The sequence below is a fragment of the Tachypleus tridentatus genome, chromosome 13, assembly GCF_004210375.1.
Source record: "Tachypleus tridentatus isolate NWPU-2018 chromosome 13, ASM421037v1, whole genome shotgun sequence".
Classification (NCBI taxonomy): domain Eukaryota; kingdom Metazoa; phylum Arthropoda; class Merostomata; order Xiphosura; family Limulidae; genus Tachypleus; species Tachypleus tridentatus.
The window spans coordinates 251,537,328-251,551,479 of NC_134837.1; the positions used below are offsets into that span (position 1 = coordinate 251,537,328).

Genomic DNA, 14,152 nt, shown 5'->3' on the forward strand with positions numbered 1-14,152 from the left:
GTAGTCTGGAACAAGGGGCATATTAATGGGGATCACACACCTCTCCGTCTCCCATTACTGCTTTTATTGAGCATTCATTATCTTTGACATAAGTTATCGTTTATTGCATTCATAGATGGCACCAGGTTTTTACACGAAATAAAAACAAACGTTAAATATCTTGGACAGTGCACTAGCGGAGGAAAGAAATAGAAAAATGGCTGCTATTATTGGAATACTACATAAACACAGCAAAAGGTTTTACACCAACATCCTCCATAGGGCTGATATGAAGATCCGTTTCTTAAGTTATACACACTTCCTACTTAAACCCGTGATCTTTCAACTTCGGCCCCTAAGACACTTCTGCGACCAATGACTATTAATTAATTAATCACGTGAGACACTTTGAAAGGACATCAAGAGCTGGTTCTTGAAAGCGGGTGACAGGAGCATCCATATCATCACTATTTGGCCGCTACCTCTTCCTACAATGTCACCCTCACCATCGCACTGTGTATATCATGTTTTAAGCATATACGTATTGAGTTCTTAAAGCTTATACAAAATATTTGGTGAGATAATAATGATTACTGTGATAATATATTACGTTATAAATAAATATGTTTGTGTGTGTGTTTTTTTCTTACAGAAAAACCCCATAGGGCTCTCTGCAGAGTCCACCGAGGGGAATCGAAATAAATAGTGTGAAGGCTAGAATTTTTTAGTTATTTATCATATCAACCACACACACATATATTTTTTAATTTATAACTCGGACAAAGGATGGGTATCCCAGTTTGTAAATAAATAATTCATTCCTTGAACAATATATATATATATATATATAACTGCATATTTATTTATTGTCGTATAAACAGTATATATACAAGGGGTGGGAAAAAAAATGGGCCCGCTTGAAAATGTTGTTGATTTCTTATGTCTTTTATTAGATAATATAAAAATGTATAAAACTATGTCTTTAGATCGCCCTCGACGAGATCTATTCAAATATGATATAAAATTTTACTTTTAACACTGACTTTCGTAAATACCTGAATTTGTCACCTTAGATCTAAGAAACTACAGCAAGTACACAACACTTTAAGTGTAACTAAAATTATGAAATGTTTAGGTATTTACAAAAATCAATGTTAAAATTAAGATTTGAGGTAATATTTTAACAGATCTCGCCGAGCTCGTTCTAAAAACATATTGTTTTATAGATGTTTCTGTTATCTTATAAAAGATATAATAAATTAATAACATTTTCGATGTAAAGTCACTTTTAGATCACCTCTGTATGTGTGTGTGTGTGACATGGCCAGATGGTTAGGGCGATCGACAATACAGATACTGTTGCTGTTTAAGTTTCCGCTCGTCTAGTTCTTTGTTTGTTTGTTTTTGAATTTTGCGCAAAGCTACACGAGGGCTATCTGCGCTAACCGTCCCTAATTTAGCAGTGTAAGACTAGGGGAAATGCAGCTAGTCATCATCAACCACTGCCAACCCTTGGGCTACCGTAATGTTATAACGCCCCTACGGCTGAAACGACGAGCATGTTTGGTGTGACGAGAATTCGAACCCGCGGCCCTCGGATTACGAGGCGAGTGCCCTAACTCTTGGTTATGCCGGGACCTCATCGAGTTGTTCTTCATGCAAATGCTATGAAGCATTGAGTGTGGAACCGCTTATGTTCAGTATCAAATATTGCAACACCTGTCCTTAAATCCATTTACTCCAAGCAACAACTTATGTGAAACAGTTAAGAAAAATATCCTAGCCTATTTTGTCATCCCATTGAACATTGAAAGATTTGCTTGTTTCAACTCTTGTCTTTTTTTGAAAATTCGTAAGTCGTAAAAGCCTTATGAATGAGGTATCTTTGCATAAAATATTCAATGGAATGACTCAATTTATGGCAATATACAAAATAATTTCTTCCGTGATGATGCAATGTGTGGAGCTAAACTTTATAATCACATCTCATTGTGTCTTTTACTGCGAGACACAATCTCTGGGTTTTGTTACTATACCTCAATGTCCTGAAAGGCTTCTTCCAAGATGTCTCCGTCTCTACTTTGGAATAAAGATCACTTTACGTTGTCCAGCATGCGCATCTCCCCACTCTCTCCAGCCATTGCTGATTTGAACCATTAATTCATGATGTCTGAACTCCTTAATGTGTGTCTTGTTCTCCCGTTGAGTGTTTCAGAAAATCTTATGCCTTCGAAGCTGTTCAAAGCTATCATGAACCTTGCCTGTTGCCTGTTGTGCATGAAAAGTTCCCATTGCAGATCGTTGTGACACAGTACCATAGAAGCCTTGATGAAACGCCCGTCAACCTCAAAATTCCAAGGACCGATAGAAAATTCAAAATGTTACTTTCACCACTACCAGTAAAAGCTCTACGTCTATGAGAGTGATGACACAGTTGTGACACAGTACCATAGAAGCCTTGATGAAACGCCCGTCAACCTAAAAATTCCAAGGACCGATAGAAAATTCAAAATGTTACTTTCACCACTGCCAGTAAAAGCTCTACGTCTATAAGAGTGATAACTATAGTCCTTATTGCATTCATAGATCTCGTCACCAAATGCGTCTTTCCACGTTCTTGTTTACTGAGTTTCACAGATTACATAAAGTTAAACAACATTCTCAAAATGAACTTCTCAATAACACATTTTGATAATAGTACTATTTTTTCTTTTCTAGCGTTATTCAGATTCCAGAGGTGGAGAACATCTTTTTTTTTTTTATTGGTCAGGCAACTCAAAATAACGTGCAAAGCATGTTATTACTGGTGGGTGGGTATGTCTAGGAGCATGGCCCCAGTAAACTTTAAAAAAACAATAGGTGATCTGTGGAAGAAGCTTGTGATGATTTCACCATAATTTAATGAAAGTGTTAACTATGTACAAGCACTTATACTTATTCAGCTATAATAATGTACACTTGCAGATTACACATGTAATTTATTATACATTGTTATACTACTTTATACGTATTACTATAAGTCTATCTGGTTATCTAGAAATAATTTTTGAAGTGTAAATTAAAGTTGTAAAAGCTCTACAGCAACTGCAATAACACGTTGATGTTGCCCAGTTTGCCCCGAACTACTCTAGCAAACACGTTTTCTAGAAATAATCTGAAACTTGTATCAGTAAGGCAGGTTAAGGAATGTTATGCAAAGAATGAATTGAACCGAGCAGTAAATTAAAACAAGAACACAAGTGACTAATTGACACAGAATACGTGTGTGTGTGTTTTCTTATAGCAAAGTCATATCGGGCTATCTGCTGAGTCCGCCGAGGAGAATCGAAACCTTAATTTTAGCATTGTAAATCCGTAGACTTACCGTTGTACCAGTGCTCTAATGCATAGGGCTTTAACTGGAAGGGGATCACTGATTGCTCAATTGATTAACGTAATGACCTAATGGGCTGGACTGAGGGTACTGAATTTATATGTTGCGTAGGGTCCCATTAAACATCATCACAGAATTCAGTGGTGTAATGATTATTAGATTTGTTTTGAAGATTTAAATGGTATTCTACATTTTGAACAGTTAACAAATAGAAACGATATCAAACAAGATGGCTGCTTTAATTCTGAGCTGGTTCAGAAGAAAGTGAGAAATTTAGAAAACGGTAAGACTCAGGGGCCCATATAATATTTCTTCAAGGGTTTTGGAGGCACTTAAGGATTAAATATCTGAGTGCTTATTACCATTTTTATCAGTCTTTTAATAGTAGGCAGGTATTGAAGAATCGGAAGTTGGCTAATGTAACCCCTCTTTTCAAAGGTTTGTTTGTTTGTTTTTAATTTCGCACAAAGCTACACGAGGGTTATCTGCGCTAGCCGCCCCCAATTTAGCAGTGTAAGACTAGAGGGAAGGCAACTAGTCATCACCATCCACCGCCAATTCTTGGGCTTTTCAAGAGAGATGATAGAAATCGTCCCAGTAATTATAGACCCGTTAGTCTTCCATCAGTAGTAGAAAAAGTTTTGGAAAGTGTGTTCAAAGATGCTTTGCAAAGTCGTTTAACAAAGTATAGAATTTCATTGGATAGTCATATAGTTTCACTAAAAGAAAATCTTGCCTTACAAATCTTTTGATATTCTTTGACTTCTTGCGTGGACGAGGGTGGGGGTGTAATCTATTATATCTGGATTTTCAGAGAGCATTTACATGATACCACATAAAAGATTTGTAAAAACATTTTCTCTAGGGGTGTGGGGAATGGGTTGGCGAATTGGATAGAAGAGTGGCTGGGTGGGAGAAAGCAGAAAGTTTATACAGATGGAGTTCAGTTGGACTGGATTAAAGTCATGAGTGGGATGTGTCAGGCCTCCGTTTTGGAATCTTTCATCTCTTTGATTTACATCAATGACACATTAAGGAATAGTCAATGAATTATTTAAATTTACAGATGACGTTGAGGATTTGGGTGTAGCTGGCTCTGAATAGGATGCTGCTGATTTACAAAATGATTTAGATAATTTAGTGAGTTGGGCAAGTAAATAGCAGATGGATTTTAGTTGTAATAAATGCAATATCATGCATATATGCTATTATAGTTTGAATTATAACTATAACTTAGATGACAATAATCTTAACTGTATTATGAATGAAAATGATATTGGTGTAATAGTCGATCATTCTCTGAAGCCATCCAAGCAGTGTGCTGCTGTTTGAGATAGGAGAAATACGAATGTAGGTTGTATCTACAGAAATATAGAATACAAGTCTAAAGAGGTTATATAATTTCATTGTACACGTTACTGGTTGGACCACATTTGGTGCTTTTTGTTTTTTTTTTTAATTTGTGCAAATTTATCAGTGTAAGACTAGAGGGAAGGCAGCTACTCATCACCACCCACCACCAACTCTTGGACTACTTTTTACCAACGAATGGAGGGATTGACCGTCACATTATAACGCTCTCACGGCTGAAAGGGCAAGAATGTTTGGTGGTATGGGGATTTGAACCCCATCTCGAATTACAAGTCGAGTGCCTTATCCACCTGGCCATGCTGGGCCGCCACGTTTGGCGTATTGTGTTCAGTCTTGGACTCTTTATTTTAGGAAGGACATTGAATTGCTGGAAAGTGTTCAAATATGGGTTAATAGAGTGGTGCTTGGAATGGATGGATTGTCATACGAGGAGACTTTGAAATCTCTCAAATTGTTTACTCTTGAAAAAAGAAGAATTAGAAGAGATCTTATTGTCGTGTTTAAAATTATAAAAGGAATTTATATTGTTGATGCATCATCCTTTTGAATGTTTAACAGAAGAACAGCAGGACAAGGAGGCACAAATATAAATTTTGGCAGGGTAAGAGTCATCTTCAGTTTTTTTTTTTAACAGAATGATTGGTCTTTGGAAGGGTTTGCCTTCAGATGTTTTAGAGGCAGTACATTTAAATTAATGTAAGAAAAAGCCTGATAAGTATATGAATGATGAGGACTGGCTTTAAGAATTTTTATAATTATTTTAGTTTAGTTTAGAAGATGGAACAGTTGAGGAACACCAATTGTTTCCATGCTGTCCCAAAATGTTATATGTTATATCATTATATTTTACACACCTTTATCTCCTTACTTTTATTAAAATATACGATACAAACAGAAAGAAACTGTAAAAATTTACAGTTAGAACTCAAGTTTTTATTGACTTTAAGAAATAAAAGTATTAAGCAGCATAGTTTTTGAGCATGAATTATTTAAAGAAACTAGAGAGAGTCTTGGCATAGTCTGGTGATTAGTGTGCTTTGTTCATACACTGTAAATTTTGGGTTCGAATCCCATCACTGAAAGGCCCGGCATGGCCAAGCGTGTTAAGGCATGCGACTCGTAATCTGAGGGTCGCGGGTTCGCATCCCGGTCGCGCCAAACATGCTCGCCTTTTCAGCCATGGGGGGTATATAATGTACGGTCAATCCCACTATTCGTTGGTAAAAGAGTAACCCAAGAGTTGGCGGTGGGTGGTGATGACTAGCTGCTTTCCCTTTAGTCTTACACTGCTAAATTAGGGACGGCTAGCACAGATAGCCCTAGAGTAGCTTTGTGCGAAATTCAAAAACAAACAAACAAACCATCACTGAATATGTTTGCCTTTTCAGATGAGGGAAGTTATAATGGGTAATCAATCCCATTATTTAATGGTAAAGGAATAAAGAGTAAATCAGAGTTTACGGTAGCTGGTGTTGACTAGCTGCATTTCCTCTGGTCTATCAATTTTAAATTAGGGATGGCTGGCGCTGTTAGATTTAGGGCAGTCTCTTGATCAAACAACAACGAGAGAAACAACGGTTAGGTACAAAATTGGTGAAATTTTCGACCAAAAATCGTAGCTTGTATTTTGTGGATAGATTTAGCTAGTTTCTTTTGTAAACGAACAGTAATCAATATTGTTAAAAGATAATCTTTTAATTAAAATATTTAAAAAAACTGAAGCTCTTGTTTGAAACTTTTTATTGAAGAATATGATTAATGTTTTAACTACAATTTATACCTAGCGAAATATGTGGCCGAACTTATAACAACTCCAGTTTGGAAGTGAACCAAAAGAATGTATATATCCGCTCGTTAAACATCTTAAAGTTTTATTTAAAAACAGCTGTATAACGTAAAGACTGAAAATTACTAAAATAATATTTGTTTATTTTCAATACACCTGCGTATATTTAATGTTCTGTACAGATTACTGATTTGCTTAAATATCGAAACTATATTGTTGTTTCCTAACGCGGTTGTATACAGAAGAAAAGTGGGATGGTAACATCGATCACGTCTCGGCTTCCGAAGTTTACGGTAAGTAAACTTTAGGAAGATGTAAATGATGGTTGTAATGATAGTTTATTTGGTGATAATTGATTGTCCATTTAGTGAATTAAGTTGAAAATATTTATTTGCATTACTGTGCATTTCTCTTTTAAAATAGTGACTTTTTTATTTGTTAGGAATGTGTTATACAATGCCAGACATCAGATCAAGTAAGTAAACCTTATCGGCGAAATGTGTTAGTATTTTTTAACATGCTATTTCTAACTTCATCTTGTCTTCAAATAGACTGGAGACTCGGTGAAGGTGGTCTTAGGTACCGTAGCATTGTCATTCTTATCTTCGTTATGACTGAATGAATTTAACAATACTTTATAAAACATGCAATAGCCCTAATTAATGATGACTAAATTAACTTCTAGTTTTAAGTGTTAAAATATATATATATATATCAGGCTACATATATTTCTTTTTTACCTTTAAATATACTTTAAATTAACAGTTATTAGAATAGCAATAATAGGGTGGAATATCTGTATTCTAAAGACTGCTTGTGTGGGTATTAAAACTAGCTAAAATGTACGGAACAGCTTTTCGACCTTAGGTCATCTTCAGGTTAACAAAGGGTGTAACATAATGTAGCACTCGGTAACACTAACAATGACTGTGAATGTTGGGACAGTAAAATGTTAGTAAATTAATTTATAGACGTTTTATTGTGAACATGTTTTTAGTTCGAAAATCGGGACATTTTTATAATGTAAATAGTGTATTATATATAACTGAATTACCATCTTAACTGTTTGGTAAAAGTATGATTTTTAGTACTCATAAACTTAATATAATAGTCTGACTACTTTTATTATATTATCTTAGCCTATTTTAGTAAAATAAGAGAAGTAGCAAGCTTTCATTGTTACATTTTTAAGAAGCAACACTTATTTGAAAAGCTCATCCAACCAATTTTTTGAATTGTCTCAAAACTAGAAATTTTAGGGACTAACTATACTCATATAGTAGCTATTTTTTTAATAAATAAATTCATTATTTGAAGTGTTGGAGACATATTTTTCATTCACCTGCCCACTTTTTAGTGACTATCCAAAAATGTGAGAGACTTGTATATCTTTTAACTCCTTTAAAATTTTTGGTCAAACTTGTCTGATTCTGACTTTTTTTTTCTTTTTTTTTTTTACTTTTCACATCTGTCAGCTTATCTTGGAGGGAATAATATTTAAATAATTTAGGTCAATTTTATGTTTCCCATAGAATGCATATGATCAAGAATATTGCTAAAGCCTTTCCTAAGAAGATAACATTTAATAGCTTGGCCTTCTTGTAGTCATTAGTAAAAACTTTGCTATCAACATCCCATAAAAGTCCCATTTTAACATTTGGCTTACCTTTAACATTTAAAAAAGTAATGCTGCTCGTTTTAACTTTATTTTTCATTAGTCCATTTGGATTTCATATTTCTTTTTTAACTAAATCTTCTAGCCTGATTGCAAATTTAAAATCTTTAATTATATCCTTTTTTCTTGACTTTCTTTGTCTTTTCTAACCTAGTTTAATCTTGTCCATTATCTTTTTCCTTTCTTTAGGAACATTTCTGTATTGAATTAGAAGTCATTTAATTTTGGAAAGTATAACAGTAAACCTATCCTTTACTTTCCTCTTTTAAACTTCTATGAAGTCCTGGCTGCACTGCTGCCGTTGGCAACCTGTATTTTACACAAGTTGAACTTGCATCCTCACATACTATTATCTTCAGAATATAGCACGAAGAAATTGGGGTTTTCACAGCAGTATTTGTTTGATGGAGAACAAGTCCTTCTCTTTGAGTTTGCCTTGTGTGACAGGTTATCTTTCTACAAAATTAATTCTGTTGCTGAAAAAAATTGGTTGATTTCTTGAGAGGCATGCAAGTTCTTGAAGATGCTGATGTGGGAAAGTATAAAATATACATGTAAACACTTAAAAATGTGTGTCTCAAACCAAAATGTGATGCATATCTCTTATTCACAAATACTCGCCCAAATACACAGTAATAAATTTATTTAATGTGACAGTAATTTTACATTGGTTTTGTCTGTGGTAGGACTTCAATAAAGTTTGACTGCCAACTTTAGGAATACATAAGATAAAAAATTGCAAAAATATTAAATTATCGTTCTCTCTTCTCTCATAAACACCATTTTATCATCTGGCATGACTGATGTACACCATGATATGTATGATTTAATGCTTGGAATATTCTTCATACTAAAATGTAAAATGCTAGCTTGTGTTTGAAATACATGGAAAAATATATGTGAAGAACTTAAATGTGAAATACAGTATATGCTATTCACAACAATGTTTTTTGAGTTAAGCACAAAGCAACACAATGGGCTATCTGTGCTCTGCCCACCATGGGTATTGAAACCTGGATTTTAGCATTGTAAGTCTGCAGACATGCCACTGGAAGGCTATTCACAACAGAACTGAGCTGCCAGTTGCATTATTTTGATGGATTGGCAGCATTTGAAGTAAAGAGGCTTGTAGATATAAAGCATTTCTTCCAAAAATGAAATATTTTGTGAAATTGAAGGTAAGCAATAATGGTTGTATGCTTTCAAAATATCTAAATTGTATATACATGTTCAGCATTTTGCATCAGAGTTCATGTATATGTATGAGTTGAGTGTGTGTGTTTTGTGTATGTATCTAAATGTGCATGAATTACCTATTTATATATCAACTTAGATGATATCTAAGCAGTTAATATTTGCATCAAAAAGAAAATACTTCATTACAAACAGCAAAGGGGGCCCGCCATGGCCAGGTGGTTAAGGCGCTTGACTCATGATCTGATGCTTGAGGGTTTGAATTCCCATCACACCAAACATGCTTCCCCTTTCACCTGTGGGAGCATTGTAATGTTATGGTCAATCCAACTATTCATTGGTAAAAGAGTAGCCCAAGAGTTGTCAGTGGATGGTGATGACTAGCTTCCTTTCCTCGTCTTACACTGCTAAATTAGGGATGGGTAGCACAGATAGCCCTCGAGTAACTTTGCACAAAATTCAAAACAAAGCAAACAAGCAGCAAAATCAAACTTATGAGGAAGTAAAATGTTTATAGTACAAAGCAAGCAAAGGATTGATATTTTCTTACTGGCTCCTTACTTCACAAGGTCGTGCTTAACTCTTGTCACATTTCCTTCCAAAAATAAAACTAGTGGATTAAAGTGTTTGAAATTGGACAGGAATTTTTTAAAGAAATATAGTTTCAGAAAAATAGAATATGTAATTTTGATTTTATTTATTATTTATTTCAGTTGTTTGTATTTAGGTTGAATAATTCAAGTGTAAGATGATTTTCATGACAAGTGTAAAAAATAGATTTTATCTTAATTTTTGAATTTTATTTGCATAATCTCTAGAACCTCCTAAAAGAATATCAAAGGTTTATTATAAGGTAACTGTTTGTATTTCAGTTTGTTTTCTCTGTCATTTTACTAGCTGTAGCTGTTATCATCAACCTAAGTGTAGTGAACCGTTTAAAATTAAGGAAATAAAAATATGTTTGCGCCACTTAACTCTCTTTCCGAATAATCTTAAATATCTTTTGGTTACATTCATAATTTCAGGTTGTTTACCTTTCCAATTATTATAGATTATTTTAATGCTGTATTTTGCTTTTCTGTCTTTTAACAGTATATCACTAAGCACAGTAATGCTTAGTATATAAGGATAGGCTGAGAAAACATGTCTGCAACATTCAGTGTTGCTTTGTGAAGGATACAAATAAACACTGGAGTTGAGTTGTAGTCTCATTTGAACATTGCTATTATTGAGTAATTCATAGCTTGTGAGACTCCCATTATCATAGAACTGAGAACTAGCTGAAGAACTGAAGTGTTTGTCTTTTTTTTTCCCACATTCAACAAAATGTGTGAAATTTTCACAATGGCTGTAGTATGACAAAAGTATTTTCAGAGCAGTTGGGAACAGGCTATTACTAAGCACAGTAATTTTTAGTTTAATCTAAAAGATAAAAAGAACCATAATTCTAGTGTAAATGACATTTATAACTACTACTTGAAGTTGGCTTTTGTGCAGGAACATGATTCACCTTTAGAAATATTAACTCCAGGGAGAAACAGGAGTTACTAGCCAATAACAGATGAACATTAAACAACTGTGACATGTAGAGCATTCAGTGCTTTGCACACTATGCAGTTAGTGTCTTCATAGAATACACTAACTTTTTGCCAGGGGAAAAATATCATAAAACAAGTAAAAAAAAAACATTTTCGTAAATGTAAAGTGAGGTAGGGGTGAAAGTGACAAAAAATAATGGAAACATGAATATAGGGGTGAAACAGCTATATGTACCTTCCTCACTGTAGGTTCCTCACCATTAAGTTCCAAGAAGTCAATTGTAATGTATAATATCTAAGGAAGTGTAATGAGGAAATTGACATGATATTAACAATATGTTACCATTGAATTCTACAGATAAACCAAATGTTAACAATCTACTTCAGTAAAATTGTTTTAAAAAACAAAGAAGAGAAACCACTAATAAATTGTTTTTGCAAAAATTAAATCAAGATGGATGGATGGCAATGTTAAAAAGTACAAGTTAGAAATGAATGTGCAAAAACCATACACAAATCACTTCATAAGTAGCTAAATCTTTTTGAGAATAACTTTTATCTATAACTAAGTGTTGAATTCCTATTGTATGCAGAAACCCAGGTTTGAATAAAGACATTTAAACTGAATAATGCTGTACAATCTTGTGGTGGATAATAACCATGAGACTGTAAGATTGACTTAGTATTTACTAGCTACTTATCTAAAAAGACGTGTGGTTTTGTGTATTCATCTATATTTTTTGGCATTGTCATTTCTACATCATATTTAATTTTTGCAAAGTTTTTTTCATTATTTTTATTAACTCTTGCAACAAGCTCTCAGTATAATACACACATATACACATTTGCACACTTTGGGAACTTACACTGTAACTTTTGGAATAGTATGTGTATTTTCACAAAATTTGGCAGACTTTTAGCAAATATTACTATTTTTCGTACAAAAAAAATCAAATTTTTTATTGAAATATTTTTACTAAAGATTTTTTGTGTGAAAATAATGTCTGTTTGGTTACCGGTCCAAGTGCAGAATGATTTCATATTATGTTTAAAAAACTATTCTTTACCCTTAAAATTTCATATATTATTTATGTAATCTGTAAAACTTCTTGTATCCATTTCAAACATTTGTTTTCAGTGAGACTTTATATTTTGTTATTTTCTATACTCTAATTATGTGGGGTCTGTCAACTGACTGACCTGATAATCATCATAAAAAATAATTAAGAACTAAATATAAATTATGTTTTTTGTGTACTAGAATGACTACATGTTATAGCAAAAAAATGAAAATGTTCAGAGTAAGTAACTTAAGTCTCGTAATGCTGTATATTTATTATTTTTTATTGTATTGGCCTTCCAGTCATGCCTATTTAACATTACATAACTTGCATTGATGCAGTGCATATGTACATGTTACTATATCCAATAATATAAAACTGACCTTTAGTCTGCCCTGTCTTGACTGTTTTGGTGGACTAGTATTTTGTAATATACAGTAACATTTAAATTATTATACAGTGTATAGAGATTATTACTATTTAGAAATAAGTTATGAAACTTATTTTTCTTAAAATATAGAACAATAAATAAAGAAGTAAAACAAATAATTATCTTTTCTAGCCATGATCTCTGGACTTGGTTGTTGCTGGACATTGGTTGCTAAGCCTTTTAAAATTTTACATGTGGAGGATATTAAAGCAGTTGTTTTTGTTAGGTTTTATATGTACAGCTGAATAACTAAAAAACATAAATAACTATGCTGATACCATAGAATTCCACTATAATTTATTAAACTTAATAACTAAGCTGTACTTAGATCTAAAAAAAATGTATGAAACTTTGGTTAGACTAAAGATACAATCTACCTCCTTGAAATCTTGGTTCAAAAGAACATGGTAGCCTTTTCACTGATTAAAATGGTTGAGAAAACCAGTAGGGGAACATATTAAACTGTTGATTGGTTATTCACGTGTCACAAGTTGAAGTAAGTGTATATAAAGGACCATTTCCAAAAATGGAAAGAGGTCAATGGGCCCACTTGGGTTTGATTGAGTACATAAGCTGTGTCTCAGCAAAATAAAGATATGAGGTACTAGTTTTATATTATAGATTGATAATGTCAGTAAGTTGAATTCCTAATTTGTAGAAAACTATAAACTTAGCATTTTGATATCATAAACATCTAATTTTAAACAGTGCTGCATTCAGCATACCATCTGAACAATGCAAAAGGGGTAATTATGTATTATTTGTTTTAAAATCTATACTTCGTTGCAGTTCACAAGAGTTAACTTACTATGTAAATGAAAAAAAACATTTTGCTGAAGGCTTATGAAAGTTTGCGACAGGTACTATGTTATGGCCCAAGGACATTTTTATGGTGGGTCATGGGTCAAAGGCCATATCATCAAGTGTTGACTTGCATTCAAAATTTTATTCAATTACTATTTTACAAATTGATATTAATAAGTTTGGAATGAAATCATAAATTATAATTCAAACTTTAATATTATATATCAGTTAATTTCTTAATTTAAAAGTAAATATTAAAAGAATTCACCTAAATATGGATTTTAAAGAGTTATGTGGTATGTTGAATGTAGCACTGGTTAAAATTAAAGTTAAACAAAATAATTATTATCCTGGCTGTTGACCAGATGAAATTATGCTAAAAATAGAATGTGGAAAAATAAATATTAATGCTGATTTATGTTTTTAAGATCATATTTAAATGCAAATTTGTGATTAAGTTATTAATCGTACAAATCTAATGGTTGCTTTGCAACAAGAACCTATGTTTAGATGCATATTTTGTAGGGGGAAATGCCTAGCCCCTGGAGCATTTTAAGGTTCTAATCTGCCTATTGTGATGAGCTTTATGCAAATTGCTTTTAGATCTGATATTTAATCAATAAGAATGATCTCGTCTGGACGAGATCCCTGACAGAAAACTCAAATAAAATACTGAGACAAGAAACAACATAATTGTCGCAAATTATATTGTTTCTTGTCTCAGTATTTTATTTGAGTTTTCTGCAAAAAACAACCAAATTAGAGTAACTAGTTTTAACATGTCTTCTGTCTGATTTTATCTATTTTAAGAAAAACTAGTTATATGTGCTTTTGTGACCTCAGGAGGTTGAATTTCCTTAAGGATGTAGTATTAGAAAATTAGTAAACTGCTGGCTAGTGTTGCAAATTTGCTAGTAAAACTTAGAAGGGATTAGAAACAA

General features: G+C 33.0%; 1 protein-coding gene across 1 annotated transcript in view; it reads left to right on the top strand.

Annotated features, from left to right (window-relative positions):
- Positions 1 to 6,812: 6,812 nt before the first annotated feature.
- LOC143240057 (histone-lysine N-methyltransferase 2C-like) overlaps positions 6,813 to 14,152 on the top strand; it is a 154,217-nt gene continuing 146,877 nt past the window's right edge. Inside the window, 1 exon segment of the mRNA XM_076481885.1 lies at positions 6,813 to 6,984. The gene's annotated coding sequence lies outside the window, so the exon portion shown is untranslated.